Source organism: Gavialis gangeticus, unplaced genomic scaffold (genome assembly GCF_001723915.1).
Source record: "Gavialis gangeticus isolate Ggan-Ray unplaced genomic scaffold, GavGan_comp1, whole genome shotgun sequence".
NCBI lineage: Eukaryota > Metazoa > Chordata > Crocodylia > Gavialidae > Gavialis > Gavialis gangeticus.
This window is the reverse complement of record NW_017729024.1, coordinates 34,853,190-34,868,730: the sequence shown is the minus strand read 5'-3', so window position 1 is coordinate 34,868,730 and position 15,541 is coordinate 34,853,190. Positions and strand designations below refer to the sequence as shown.

Sequence of the window (15,541 nt, the reverse complement as noted above, 5' to 3'; positions counted from 1 at the left end):
GAACTGCCCACAGGTGGCCGCGGCAATGTCAGTGGTGAAGGGGAGGGTGGCAAGCAGCAGGTGGCAAGTGGAGACTGCGCACAGTTGCCGGCGGTGAACAGGGACTGCCCGCAGCCACATCAACGGCAAGGAGGGGGGCAGTGACTGCCTGCAGAAGCCAATGGCGGCTTCAGCAATGGCCAGTCTCAGGAGGGGAAACGTGCCCCCCTGTGCATCACCTACGGTGCTCCCTGACTGCACAAGGCCAGGGTGATGTAATGCAAAGGGATATAAGATGAGTTAGGCTGGTTTGGGTGGGGGAAAAGCTGCTAGCAGCTACTGAAGAGTGATGTCTCCTGCAAGGGAGGAGGAGTTACAGATAGCAAAAAGGGAAGCTCAGGTAAAGGAGAGAGAAAGGGAGAATTGTCCCAGTGTCTGTGAACTCCTCTTTCCCCCTTTTCTGCCCCATTTTTTTTTCTTTTGAGGGTTTAAGGGATTAATTTTGGGGGGAAAGAGTATTGGTTCTTGGGTTTGCTGGCCAGGAGTTAGGCCTAGCTGTTTAAACAGAGTTGAAACATGGGAGTTTCTAATCCTGCCAGTTTTGGGCTGGGATTGAGGTTTGCAACTTTATGCTCCCTATGGACCTGACCCAAACTACCTGTAGCACAGGTCTAGAAGGTAGGCCTGGTCTTTCCTCTTGTTTCTTTTGATAGTCTCTGCTCTAGTCAAGCTGTGTGGCTGGGCCGGCTGTAGCCATTAACTACCCGGGCTCCGTCTGGAGTTTTTTTTCCTGCAGTTTGTTTCAGCAGGCCATCTAAACCAGCCCAGAAATTTTGGGGCGCTTGCATGCTGTCTGGAGCTGCAGTCACTCCCCACACACACAGACCACCTCTCCGTGGGAGCAAAGATTGGCATGCTACCATTCCTCCAAGAGAAACAAGGGGTTCCCCTTACTCCACAGAAGGACCCATGATCTCTAGCAGATTCCCCAGACTCAGCGCAACCTATAGACTGTCATGTAGTTAGCAGTGTTTTATATTGCATTTTGGTATTTCCCTCTGTTTTCTGTAATAAATCTGTCTTTTGTGTGTACAGTACTTGCAAGGATGGGGGTTTTGTTTATGCAGGACACCCTAGTAATTAATTTAGTGTTCCAAGATTTCTGGGTGGGGGCTTGAGCCACGGGTATAATTTGTGAGGTACCCCAAAGTGTGAACCCAGCCCTTGTGCTGCTGACCAGTGCCTGGAAGAAAGGTTACATTTGTAATGGAAAAATTGCTATTCCCACAGTAAAAAACACAAGTAAAAGCTAAAAGCTGCCACTTTCTGAGAGGTGCCAGAAGCCTAAAAAGATTAAAAACCACTGTCCTACAGGCTGAGGTACATATGGGATATAATCATATAGTTTCTTAGATTTAGGGTCAGAAGGGACCTAGTAGATCTTCTAGCCCGACCCCCCGCCAGGGCGGGAGAACAACAAAACCCCAAAACAAGAAACGGGACTCAAATGAGTCCAGCCAGGTAGGCATCCAGCCTCTTCTTAAAGACCCCCAGGGTAGGGGCCAGCACCACTTCCCTTGGAAGTTGGTTCCAGCTCCTAGCCGCCCTAACTGTGAAGTAGTTTTTGCGGATGTCCAATCTATACCTCCTCTCCATCAACTTGTGCCCATTACTCCTTGTTATGCCAGCGGGCGCTAGGGGAAACAGCGTCTCCCCCAAACCCTTCTGGTCCCCCCTAGTGAGTTTATAGACAGTCACCAGGTCCCCCCTCAGCCTTCTCTTGTGGAGGCTGAATAGGTTCAGGTCCCGCAGTCTCTCACTGTAGGGTCTGCCCTGTTGTCCCCGGATCATGCGGGTGGCCCTCCTCTGGACCCTATAGTTGAGATAATTGATTTAATTCTTGTGAATCTACCAAAACTAATTTTGATGAAGTAAAAGTGTGCCTCAAAAAATTCAGAATTTCCGTTATGTGTTTTAAATTGTGGTGGTGCTTACAGATATGGACCAGAGCCAAAAAAAGTTAGGGGATAAAATAAATAATATATTTCCAAGGATCACAAATTGAATTTGGGTAGTTGCTAGATTATTAATTCTCTCCTGAGAAGTATTTATTACATAAAATATTTATTATGTAAAATATTAAATAATATTTTACACTTGAGATGAAAGGGAAAATCAATTCAAGCCAGCTTTGCAATTTCCTGAAGTCCTACAGTTAAAAAATGAATATAGAGTACTTGAAGATCTCAGATGCACTATCCTTGAAAGGACAATGTGAAGGAACAAATATGTTAACATGTAAAGATTTATAATAACACCAGTACCAGCTTGAGAATTGAATTGTCCTCCAATTTAAACTGGTGCCTTCCAATTTATTTGATTTTCATCTTTGAGAAAGCAGTTCAATGATATGGGCATCTTCTATCATTCTGGTGGAACTGAAATAATTCGCTAACCATCATTTTAGACAGAGATGACAGCTAGGAACTCTACAGCTCTGTAGAAATATTCACTTGATCTGAGCCAAAAGGCCAAGAAGCAATTAGTTACAGTCCTAGGAGCACCAAACCTACATTATTGCTACATTCCAATTACACAAGGGGTGGGGGGAAGTGTCCCCCATGAAACCTTAATTAAAAGTGTTTTGAAGGGAAAACAGAAAATTAGAAGAAATAGAATAGTGACCTTGACTACTGCTGCTGCTGCTGCCTTTAACCTTATTAAGAATGCACATCTGTTGAAAGTAATGATCCTTCTTAAAGTCACATATGGTACTTTCTAGTGCCATGCCCAATTATGAATTAGCTATATGCTCAGTAAATCAACTTTTAAGATGAAATAATACATCTTCCATTTAAATGTCAGGCATTAAATGTTGATGTCTGTTAGGCATTTCTGAGACAAAGAAAAGAAGAATGGAATGCCTTGACCCTAATGTAGATGTAAGAATGCTACAAATCGTTCTAATTAGCAAGAAATTTATGAAGTGTTCAAGATTTCACTATGAAGTCCTTTTTGCCATATATAGAGTATTTTTAACATAGATACAGTATTTTTTAACACACACGGGTATATGTGTGTGTACATGTGTATGTTATAATACTGCACTGATGTCCACTTTCTGTCATTTCCTTCAAATCTAAAATATATTATGAACACCGCATCATTTATACATGAAATGGGTAAGTCTACACAGCAGCGCTGTCTAGAAATACTTGTAATAGCTCTAAATAATCTATGTATCTGATTCAGTTCGTTTATAAGGTGCACCTCTACCCTGCATTCTTCTGAAATAATCTAGCTCAGGTACTGAGCTGTGATTTAGCTGTGTGAACCCAGCACTTCCCTCAGGCTAATCTATCCTACTTCACTGAAACACTCATTAGCAGGGTTGGAACACTGCATTAACACACCCATGCTGCTTCCAGTACCTAAGCTAGCTTGTTCAGAGCTAGCTCAACTATCTCTACCCAGCACTGCACTGTGTGTAAGCATTTCCAGCAGTAACAGTAAAGGACTGACAGTAGATGACTGATGTTTTGATGATTAGCATTACAATTCACAATATGCACAATATGAAATGTTCAATACTGGCAAGATCACTAAAGTCTTTGCCAAAGAAAAAGAACTAATACTCTGAAAGTGTGAATATTTCACTAAAATAAACTGAATAATGAGAAGCTTATTGGCACTCTACTGATCACATGATATTAAAAGTGGTGTCTGCATCATCGAAAACATCATGGGAAGGAGGGGCTGACCTTTTCAAGTACTTCCTGATGTCCTGGTTTGCCTGCAGCATTGCTTTCCCTGTTTCACCATAGGAGGAGGTGGGAGTAGGTTATGAAGCTTCTGTTAAAAAAATTAGAAATCTTTTAAAATGAGTTCACTAACTTCAAGTTTTCCAAATATATATCAGATGGAAACTATACCGAAGGCCCTGAAGGAAGTGCAGTACTAAATGGTTATGTAACTGAATTGTGCAGATGGAGAACTATAGAGCTGAGACGGAGTGCTGAAGGGATGCCAGTGAATGAAAGTCTGAAACACCTAGTGGATGCCACAATGCAGTCTGCTGCTGAGTGCACCGTTTCCTAGAGCTTCAACCTTTTGGACACAACTGAGTTTACAGGTTTTCAAGGGATGTGAAAGCAAAGAGATGTAGAACCTTTGTAGAGGTTCCAGAAGCAATCATTAGGTTAGCTAGCAAAAGAGATACACAGATCTAAACAAAATTAAGACCTATGCATATTTCCTTGCCTCAATTACATTATCAGCACTCTTGAAAGTTATTTGGGCCTCCAAAGAATCCAAATCTTCCTTCCCTCCTGACCTGACATAGGATTTTTCTTTGCAGTTGATTTTTCCTCTGTCCTTTCCTCTACACAGCTAGCTTCCTTCTATGGTCTCCCTAGAAATGCCTGGTGGGAGATACTTTGAAAACCTACGTTACTCTTTGTCAACTAATTTCCTGATTAGCCTCATCAGATGATCAAAGTCCCCCACCAAAAGGAAGTAATCTCTTCCTTTTGTTAACCCTCAGATATATCCTGAAAACCAAGAAAGGTTTGAAGAGCCAATCCAACCAAAATTAAATACTCATAAACATAAATACAGAAAAAATGTAATAGCAAATCTAAAAAATAAATACAGACAAGATAAATAACTAAACAGTAAAGATAAGGCATATAAAAAACAATGGATTAAACACTTAAGTGCACATTTATCTAAATGTATAACAATCTTACTGAGATTTGCAGGCAAACTGTTCTTAAAATTTCTAGGTCTTAAAGTCTTAAAAAACACCTGCAACAGGTGCCAGCCTACTAGGGAAAGGACTTTTCACCTATGTTTCTAATTAAGTTTTTAAAAAGTTTTTATCTTAGTTCATCTGCAGATGAGCTATTCAGCAAGAACTGTAGTTCAAAGCTGAAGAACAAAGATTCATAGATGAGGCCACATTTTTGTACTTTTTGGCTTGGCTAAAATATGAAAAAAGCTTACTAAATAAAGTAAAAAAATACATACATAGGTGTTACTCTAAAATATGTGTGTATTCTTATTCTCTCTCTAAGCTATAACTTACCTAATAAACCTTGTCTAACCACTAAACATATTTCAAAGGACTTATAGCAAGAAGTTTAGCCTAGTGTTTTTCTATTCCATTTTCCTTGAATTTTCTAAAATGGCTCACAACTTGTGACATCCTCTGGCCAGATCAGTTCCTTTGCCTCTTCTCTTACCCAAAGTTTGGCCAAGTGAATGCAAGCAAATGTTACACCATATTAAGTACTTTAAGGCCTAGCATAGTCTACACTTGATTACATCCCCTCCTGAAATTCAGACTTAGAAAAAATTGTTGTCTTACCTGATACCCTACTCTGTCCAAGGAGGCTTCCATGAGTTGGAAGACCATTAAATCCTCTGTTGCTAAACCTAGATCATTATTCCTTAAAATTTGTGTGTGTGTTAGGCCACTGGGGGGTGGTCAACAGAGAATCCCCACATTCAAAATGGGCTTTGCAGTCTTATACTGGTATATCAAGAGTCCCATATATTGAATATTACTCATGAACAGCACAAGTATATTCTACAGATTGTACATGCACAGTATATTCTACACACACAGCTGGATGGAACTTTCTAAATCAGGCTTAAGAGGATGGGAGAAGGAGCCAAATCCCATCTGCAGGAGCTCTACCTCTAACTCTTTAGCTTTAAGCCACCCCAGGCATCTCCACTATTTTGTCTTGAAGAGATCTTAAGGACACTGGGCTGCCAGATATTAAAATACTACTTACATAGTAGTAGTATGTAGTAGGACATACTAATGTCCTATTCATTTCTCATATATACTTTTAGTTCTTTTAAAATTTATTTGTCTGAATGATTCTGGCTAAAATGATCCATTTTTTATTTTAAAATGTCAAAGAACAACATTCCACTTAAGTGCAGTTTAGACAAGCAAATGGATTAAAACAGGAATAATCCTACTAGATAGGACCAGCGAGATCCTGAGATCCCTTTTAGTGCTACTTTTCTAGTATTTCACCCTAAGGTCAAAACAGACTATAGATTAGAAGAGGTTTTCTATATGATTAAGATTATTCTGGTAGTGTTCGCATACAGGGCAATATGTATACAATTTTGAAGGATATCTGATCTAGCAATGAACATATACTTTCTAGAGAAATCTCCCCTTCCTCCTCCCTCAGAAAAAAAAAAGTCAAGCTTACTGATAACAGGAAGCTTCCTATAAAATTGCTTCATGAAACAGGGATAAAATACTGGTTGAAAAGACACAGAGAAACCAGTGTTATCCTTAAACATTGAGATGTCACTGTTTACTGGCCATAAAATAAATCACCCATTTCAATTACTGGCAGACTGAACCTTGCTACTATATACATGTATTCTTTAAATTCAAATTCATGACCCTGGCATAAGGCCCAAGAAATAGGACCTTGTGGAAGTGATTACTGTGGAACTTGATAAATGGAATCCTCCTGTTCGGCTATACATAACACATGAGAAAGAAAACATTCTTCTGAACTCTTTCTTATGCCATTCTTATGAACTGGCAGAGTGAAATGACCCAGTTGTGATGTCCTGTTGTACAAGAATATTCACTAGTTAAACAAAAACAAAACTCAAAGGTAACAGGACATCCACCATAAAGATTAGAGTGTGAAAAGACTGACAACATGACAGCACTCTGGTTGAACTTAATGAAGTCTTGCAACAAACACAACCTAGGCCAGTTTTAACAGTGTTGACCCATGCTGCAGGACTTCAGAAATTCCGGTTATAGTAATTTTATATAGAACAGTATCTCAGAACACTTTTACTCCTTTTCCTCCTCTAAAAATGGAAGATAATATTTCAAGTCTATCTAACACACATCTTTAGAAACATTTAGTATTTATTGCAAATTCTTTAAGTAACTAAAACAAATTCATGCTGGCAACTGAGAAGGCACCGTTCTGAGTAAAACCTGGGTTCTACATGCCTAAAGGACCCCCCTCCTCCCTCAAGCTCTACCACCATCCCTATATCAGCTAAGAACAACCTCCTGCAAGTATAATCTATGCACCAAATTCTCTTGACCAAAACAAGAGCAAAGTTGTTTTCAGATGTTGCTGCTCATCTCAGGAACTCCCTCTCCCTTGAGGCCCACCAAAGCCCAAGCCTGGCCATCTGTTGGAAGTGACATACAACTATTTCCTTTGAGTGGGCTTTTAGCAGGTAAGCTTAAGTTTTAGGAAGACAAGGTTCTTTGGGTATATCTGATATCTTTTATTAGACCAACTCAAACAGTTGGAAAAAATTCTTCTTTGCAAGCTTTTAGGCACAAACACCCTCCTTCAGGCTCAGGAAGCATCTGCAGTTGGTCTCTACTCTTCCTGGATGCAACGAATAGTAAAGAAGCCAGAGGCTGGTATGCATGCAAGAAAGCCAGTCACTGAGCATGTAAACAGGCTTAAATTTTAGGCATTCTTTTGGACTGAGAACAGGTGTTCACTTCACCCACCTGTGCTAGGTTGAGGTGGCTAACTGGAAACCACCTAGACCTAGACTGGGAGCAGTGTATGCAGCAGTTCCCTGGTAGCAGGAGCTGCGTATGTAGTCATTCACTGCTTTTAGAAGCTACATGAGAAGCTAGATAAGTAACCCTGTGGAGGGGGGTGGGGAAGGGAGGGCAGGCAGACAGGATCACAGGAGTAGTCCACAGGTGGTTGGCAGGACCAGGATGGGTAGGAGGCTGGCAGCTCTCCAGAGGAGAGGTCGGGGGACTAAAAATAGCTCAGGGAGGGCCAGGGGGTATAATTAACATAGTTCTGGGGCCTAGCTGAGCAGCTGGACTTTCCCAGTCCCAGGGCCACACTGCAAATGTATACAGGCATTCAGGAGATTGAGTGAACCCTTTCCTAGATCCGGTTAACCCTTTCTGATTTAAGTTAATTCACCTCCTGGGCTAGGGACGGACATTCAAAAAGCCTGAACCTGAATTGATTCAACCTTTGCAGGTTAGTCTAACCTAGCTAGGCTGAACTGGTTTGCAGTTCCACAGACATTCCCTCCGGACTGAAGAAATGCTGGCACATGCCTGCAATGGCTCAGGCTAAAAGCCAGGGGGCAGGGGTGCTAGAGCAGCCCTCCCTTTCCTTCCACACAACTGAGCTGAGCTGAGGGGGAGTGTAGCTAGGCAAGATGCTCTGATTAGAGAGGGGCTCCCTCCCCTACCCTCACTGCTTCTGACCAGGGAGGGAGCCAACAGGGAGTTGATAACAGAACATTTAGCACCCCATCAAGAAAACATAAGCCTCTCATTAGTTCAAGCTCTTCTTAAACAACTTATTCCAAGGAACGAATGGAGAGACATTACCAGCTGACCTGTTGATTAGCTCCAAAAAGCCCTAAGCAGGCACTGTGCTGTCCACCTTACACAGGCACATCTCAGCATTAGCTAGCATAACACATGCAGGCTACATTCTGTGCTGTGGGAGCAGGGAGTGGTTGGGGTGGCGAGTGGCAAGGGGAAGCCAAGCAAACACTGCTGTGCTTGTAGTCTCTGCTGGAGCACCAGCTGAAAAGCAGAGGGATGGGGCCAGCCTTGCTCCGGAGCAGAGAGCCCCGCCCAGGGCTGCAAAGCATCTGGGATGTCAGGGGACTCTGGTTTATATTAAACCAGGAAGGGATCTGAGACAGACATTGCATAAACTGGTTTGATCCAAATCAGTTAAGTCTGATACTGCATTCAACCTCATTTATCTCAAACCAGTTTCAGCCACTTTGAAACTAATTTATGTGCATTGAACATCTGTTCTGCTACAGGTTTAAACCAGTTTCTGATCACTTAAACCAGTTTATGTGTAATGTCTGTCCCTAGCCCTGAAGTGCACTAACATAGATTGGGGCATACCATTTTTTTTGGTCAAGTTAAACCTCCTGAACACCTGCACGATTGGTCATTTAGATTGACCTAACTTTGGCTAGGTTGATCTAAATGTAATATGTGTACATACCCTGGGGAAACTGTTTTATTATTTTCTCTTTTTTTATTTCTTTGTTACTGTATGCCACCCTGAGATTTTGGGGGTGGGTGGCATAAAAATCAAACAAATAAATAATGTAGCCTCTTGATGGCAAGCAGGACACAGAATAGCAGTCCCAGAGAAGTCCACACTATCACAGCAGAATTGGAGGGAAGGAAAGAGTCTTTAGAACTTGGCTCCCCTCTACCCTACCTGATGCTAAAAATCCTAGTTACACCCATGGTTCTGAGAAGACACAATGACACAGTAATAAATAAATTAAAAGACAAGCATCAGACTCTGCTTCTCAATGATAGGATACCACTATTTTGACAAAGACTCCATATAATAATTCTCCTTAGCCTGCAGTAAGTCCCACAGGGAATACGTGCTTACAAAGCAAAGGTAGCAGAATATGGATAATTTATTCATTTTTTTTCCACTTTAACAAAAATACTTTTGTCCAGTCATAACTTAGAAAAAAGACGTGCCTCCACTTGGTAAAGCTAGAATTCATTAACTTTGGCTAGAAACTTATATATTTTATTACCATAAAATACATTGGATCAGATCTTTAGCTAGTGTAAATCAGCATGCCTCCTTGGTCCAGTGAGTATGCCGATGGTGCAACAGGGTGTTTAACGTGTATCGTCATTTGAAGCACAAAGGTTAAAAGACTTTGAAGGGATGTGAGAATTTCTTCCAAATGTTTGCCACAATTTTAATTACAAAAGAAAAAGCATGGCTCTTCAGGGGTGTTGGTTGTAGCTGTGTTGGTGTAAGGACATATGCAAACAAGGTTCTTTGGGTAATTTCAATATCTTTTATCAGGAGCACTCTGGAACGCCCTGGAAACACTCTCTACCAGAAACATTTCAGTAGTGGTGTGAATTCTATTAAGGTACAGATATTATTTAACAAAGGGATCCCAAGAACCCAACATCCATTTGTGCATCAATGCTGCTTCCTTTAGCTTAATGATAAAAGGCATGTTAATGTGAAGCTGAAGATCAAGCATTTGATTTCTTTATTATTCTGTTTTGTTGTCTTCTGTGGTCCAACATAGAAATGTAATGTTGCCTCTAGGCATAGTTTACTGATCTGCATATCAATGTCTAATGCATCTCACAGCCCTGCAGATGGAAAAGCCATGTATATGTCCTAACTTAAAAAGAAGGGGGTGAATTTAACAACTTCAAAGTGTTCTCTTTAGTTATGATCCCCAAAACTGGTATTTCCTCCAAATAATTTCTCTGTCTTAGTAGAGAAGTTTAAATTCTCAACCACAATAGGCTAATGGTGTAGAGATCAATGTCTGGCACATAGGCAATGCATATGGGGGACACAGGGGGGCATGTGCCTCCCTGAGACTGGCTGCCACTGAAGCCATTGCTGGCTTCTGCAGGTGGTCACCACCACCTCCCCACCACCACCACCAACATGGCCACTGGTGGCTTTGGGCAATCCCCACTCGCTGCCCGCCACTTGCCACCCCCACCTTTCACCACCAGCACCACCAGTAGCGGCTGCGGATGGTCCCTGCTTGCTGTCATGGTCCCCCCCCCAGTCACTGGAGGCAGCAGTTGCTCATAGTCTGGCATATGTTATGCAAGTTCTGAGCATATGACTAGGACTCTTAAGAACAGATGAAGTTTTCTAGGAACAAAGTCCCTCTACTTGCAAATGTGCCATAATTCTGTCCTTACTAAAGTTCTTCAGCAAGGTACAACCACAGACATATTAAAGTGACCCTGAAAAGTTAGTTTTCTCACTAATGATTGTATTTGATCTTACACAGATAAGAAATATGAAAAAGAGAAAGTTGCCAAAATTATTCATTATTTTAAGAATTCTTTTTACAGAATGTTAAACTTTTCCACACAGGCAGAAAACACAGGCAACAAAAAAAATCTAAGTCTTCCACACAAAATCTAATATACCAATTGCAACTTTACTAAGCAAAAACTATACTGTTTTTCATGGCTGAACGGCAAGGTCAAAACAACTCAGCTGTGGCATTAGACACTTATGGGTGAACAAGTGACAAATGGGAAATCCTAAATGCTAACACTTCCAAACTAAACTGATAAAGGCATTAGTGGTCTCAGACCCAAGAAACATGCATAATTACACTTTTACATTTTCACAGTTCCTTTCTGCTCTCAATTACATAATGGCTGATGCCTTGCAAATGACTGACTTCTTAGTGGATTCTGACATGATCTAAGAGGTCATTAAATAGATTTTAGGTTGAAGCAAAAACACCATAGTTTTTACATGTAGCCCAGGTAGTACCTGGGTAAATACACCCCTCTCAAACTGAAGAGAGACTTAGCAACGCCAATGTGCTGTGGGAGGAAACTGCAGGCTGAACCAGTTTCCCTCTGTTCCCAAAAGAGCCAGGCCAGGGACTTGCCAGGGACTTGCTGAAACTTAACTATGTACAGATTTTTTATTATTACATTAAAAGATAAATATATACAGTTATATAAACATTGGTAAATATATTTACATATGCTATTAGCCTCTAAACCTTGTTCTAGATATATAGAGATATCTATCTATAAAGAAATGCTCCATGCCGCACCTCCACCACCAAGTTCTCTGGTCACTTGCCAGGGACTGTGGATATGAACTGCCTCAGGCAGCTCCCAAGGTCCCTCTCTGTACACCAGCCGTACACTGACTGCCTGGTTGCTTGCCAGGGGCTGCAGGCTGCTTTCTGCAGCTCCCCGGGGTCTGGTTCTGTGCACCACTTGTGCACTGACTGGGCTGGAGACCCGAGCTGTCTTGTGCAGCTCCCAGGTCCTCACCCCATGCACCAAGGAGTGCACCAATGCTGCGCTCCTGAGGAGTGGGCCTAGGGGTGCAGCTGCTTGCTGCTCCCGTCCAATGAGAAGGGCCTTCAGGCCCTTCAGGGCACTGGCTCCACCCCGCTGGCCAGTTCTCACCAGCTCTCCTCTCACCGCCACATATATGTTTATAGAACTCTCACACAAGGCACTAAGTACTAGGCTTGGCTGGCCTCCTTCAATCAAAAAAGTTTTCATTTTTAACACATTCAATTACACTGCGTTTCAATTAAAAAAGAAAAGGTTTGTTTTGAAATGTCTTTTAATACAAAATATCCTGAAAAATATCAATAGCTACATAACAAATTGTTCAAGTTATATAATATAGCAAGCCATAAAAAAAACTCAGTTTTCTTTCAGACATTTCAAATTTATTTAAAAACTGTTTTTAAGACAAGAAGTTGAATACCTCCAACAGGTCCATTAAGAAAGTGACTCCAGATGAAAAAATTACTGGAATAAGATATAACTTCATATTTAAGGATGCTAATCTACTATAGCATATGAAACAGTATGAACCTCATTATAAAATGGTTTGGTTGCCTTAGATGTGCATTTCCATATCTCAACCAACTTTAATTTTAAAAAAAATGTGAATACAAATTTCCTGTGATTATATAATACTTGGTTTCAGATTAATTTTATTATTATTATTTTACTCTTCAACTACTGATATGTACTCAACCTTAAGTCTTGTTTCATATAATTTTTAACTGGAAGTATACAATGCAGATTAAACTGTCTAGTCACTTCTGGTAGCCAAGAAAATCAAACATTTTCAAGAATTCAAAGGCTAATATGGAATTTTGGTAACTGGTTACAGAGGCTACATTTGAGACTTCCCTGCCTGTGGTAGAAAATCCATCAGCAAAAGAGAAAAGAAAGTGGGTAAATCTGTGGTTTGGGAAATCATGGAACTAGAGATAAGGCCAATAAATAGCATCTAATTCACTTTCCTAATTATGCAACCTTACACTGCCCATGTACCTTAAGACATTTAAGTCACTTCTGCCCAGATCCTGTAATCGATTTGGCATGGGTGGGCTGCTCTATGAAAGTAGATACCTATTTTGCTCATTGGAGTCCTGCTCTGATACAGCAGTTAACCTGTGCAAGCTGTAAATAGTCATAGAATTTTGTCCCAAGAGCCTACATACGTACAAGTTCACTATCCTGCTTCAAGTCCCTCTGAAGTACACAAGATAAAGTGTGCTAAACTTTTTTTTCCTGGGACATGTCTACGGGCCTCTGAATTTTTAGCAGATCATTTGCAGGACAAGCAGGTCAGGCTGTATGCTCTTCGCTGGCCCACCTATTGGCTGAAGAGCAGCAATGCAGCTTGGAAGGACAACGTAAATAATGGTGCCACAATGGTTGAGCTGGGTCAAACCATAGGACAGTCAGGCCTATGTCAAATGAGAGGTCTGTTTACAGCCACAGGCCCCAGATAGGTATGATATTTTTAGCACTGCACATGCCTCTGTAGTGCTACAGAAGTTGAGGGGATAGATATGCACATCGCACCTAGTACTATGAAAATAGCCCCAGTGCTACAGAAATGTTCCTGTTTGAAACTTCTCTGCAGCACTATGTTTTGTGGCACCACATTTAATGTATGCCCAGTTATATGTCCTGCTTCAGGAAGCCTCTTTCCCAGTGTCCCCCAGCCCTTGATGGATGGCTCCCAGACAGCCCAAACGGAGCAGAGCTTTTCCTCTCAGGCAGTGTGAGTGTTTAAATATGCTACATTATACTGAGCCAATAGTGAAAAACAAATGTTCTTAATCTTGATGTGTTAGGTTCATGTCCCATCTCCATGGGAGATTAAAAGGCAATCTATAGACATGCAAAGTAACTCTCAGACTTCAGTTTAAGAATGCTCCTGGTACACTCAGCAGCCATTAAAGAAAAAAAAAATCACATAAATATCTGGGGGTCTGAGGAGGAATTGCCTGTTTTCAGAGTTACTAAGTACCAGGAGTTCCTATTGATCTCAGTCAGAATACAAGTCTGACAGCATTTTGGAAAATCAGCTTTTGTTTGGGTACCTAACTGTTGTTTGGAAAACAATTTTAGGTGACCAAAACTGAAAAAAATTAGAGACTACTCATATTATAGTACCTGTGGGGGAGGAAGGGAGCAGTAGGTCCCCGGAACCCCACCACCCGGAAATAACCAATCCAGGTTATGCCCCACGGCACAAATTGCCAGGGCGGGAACACTCACGCTCCACAGGTGCGACCGGGGAAGAAGCCTCGAGGCAGTTCCGGTCCCTATTAAAGGGACGCCGGAGGCAGCTGGGGAGAGGAACCCGGAAGGCAGCGGCGGCGAAGAGGCAGCCGTCGGGAGCACCCCAGTGTGGGGAAAGGCGGCCGGCCGGCGCGGGAGGACCTTCTGGGGTCGGGCCAAACCCCATCGGGACCCGGGAGCGGAGGAGCAGCGGCCTCACCACGGATACTGACGGCACAGAGCCGCGGAGAACGGCTCGGCTCAGGGACAGCCGGCGAGCCGTATTCTTTTGAGTAGAGGGGCACTCGCAGCAAGGGAAGCAAGGCAGCCGTGTCAGAGAGGGACTCAGGGACTTTGCAAGCCCGGGAACAGATCTGGCGTGGTGAGTACAGCCGGAACTGGGGGGGTATCCCCACGTCGGACAGGGAAGGACCGGAGAAGCCGGTAAAAGGGATGGGTAACCTTCGGGCTCCGGGAATCCCTAGCTGGAAGCATTCAGTTGTTTGTTTCCCTTTGATTTCTGTACCTCGGACATGCCCTTGGCGACAAGAGGGAAGCAGGCAGCCGAGAGATTTTGGAGGTACGGGCGAGGGTGTAGGGGCGGCGGAGCCCTCAACAGCGTGGGACTCCTGAGGGATCGGAGTCTCATTTGTGGACTGGTACGCCCCAGATTTTATATCACTGAACCAGGAGATCATCAAAGTCGTGGTAGGCGGTTCGGAGGAAACCAGCTCACAAACGAGCCTAGTGAGGAGGAACACCCCAGGGACGGTCTCTTACCAAGAGGGGCGGAGGCTTCGGCCCGGAGAAAAGTGACTGGCACAGCACTACTCTTGGACAGTACCCAAGAGAAATAAATTGAATAAAGTGAGAAAGCAGGATGGAAACGATACCAAATCTTGACTTGTAGAAAAATAAAATCATGTACATGTAAAAAGTGGTAAATATGAGGAATCTTCCCTATGCATACCTGACAAACTGAATTTATCATAGTAGCATTTGTCAAAAAAGAAAAGAAAAGCAGCAATAAACATCAACTAAAGGGGAACCAATGTGATTTACAGAAGTAGTCAGTTTTAGCTTCTCTCAGCTACATCAAAAACTACAGGGAGAGAAAAATTCTGTGGGCTTCAGTCTGCTTTAAGGAAAAAAAAGCCAAATTGATTGAGCAAGGGGAGCACCACCTGAACAACAGCCATATTGAACATTATGAAACAAAAGGGAGTCCCCAGGTACTCGGCAAGCTTCATGTTTTACTAAACACTATCTGAAATATACTGACACATGCACACACACACACACACACACACACACACACACGTGCGCATGGGTGTGTGCGCGTGCGCGCATATGTTTTTTGTTATCAGTGTGGATCCTGGTTTTCTCTGTTTAAAAAAAATGGAAATTCTCTGATAAAAAGACACAAATTCTCTGATTAAAAACCCC

The 15,541-nt window shown here is 42.3% G+C and overlaps 1 protein-coding gene across 2 annotated transcripts in view; it reads right to left on the bottom strand.

Moving 5' to 3' along the window:
• Positions 1-15,541, bottom strand: part of PRR16 (proline rich 16) — a 390,317-nt gene that overhangs the window by 236,226 nt on the left and 138,550 nt on the right. The window contains exon 1 of one of the 2 annotated variants that reach the window (XM_019517017.1): positions 3,741-3,827. The exons of the other annotated variant lie outside the window; for it this stretch is intronic. The gene's annotated coding sequence lies outside the window, so the exon portion shown is untranslated. Of the gene's footprint in view, positions 1-3,740; positions 3,828-15,541 lie in introns of those variants that run through there. 2 annotated transcript variants of the gene reach the window in all.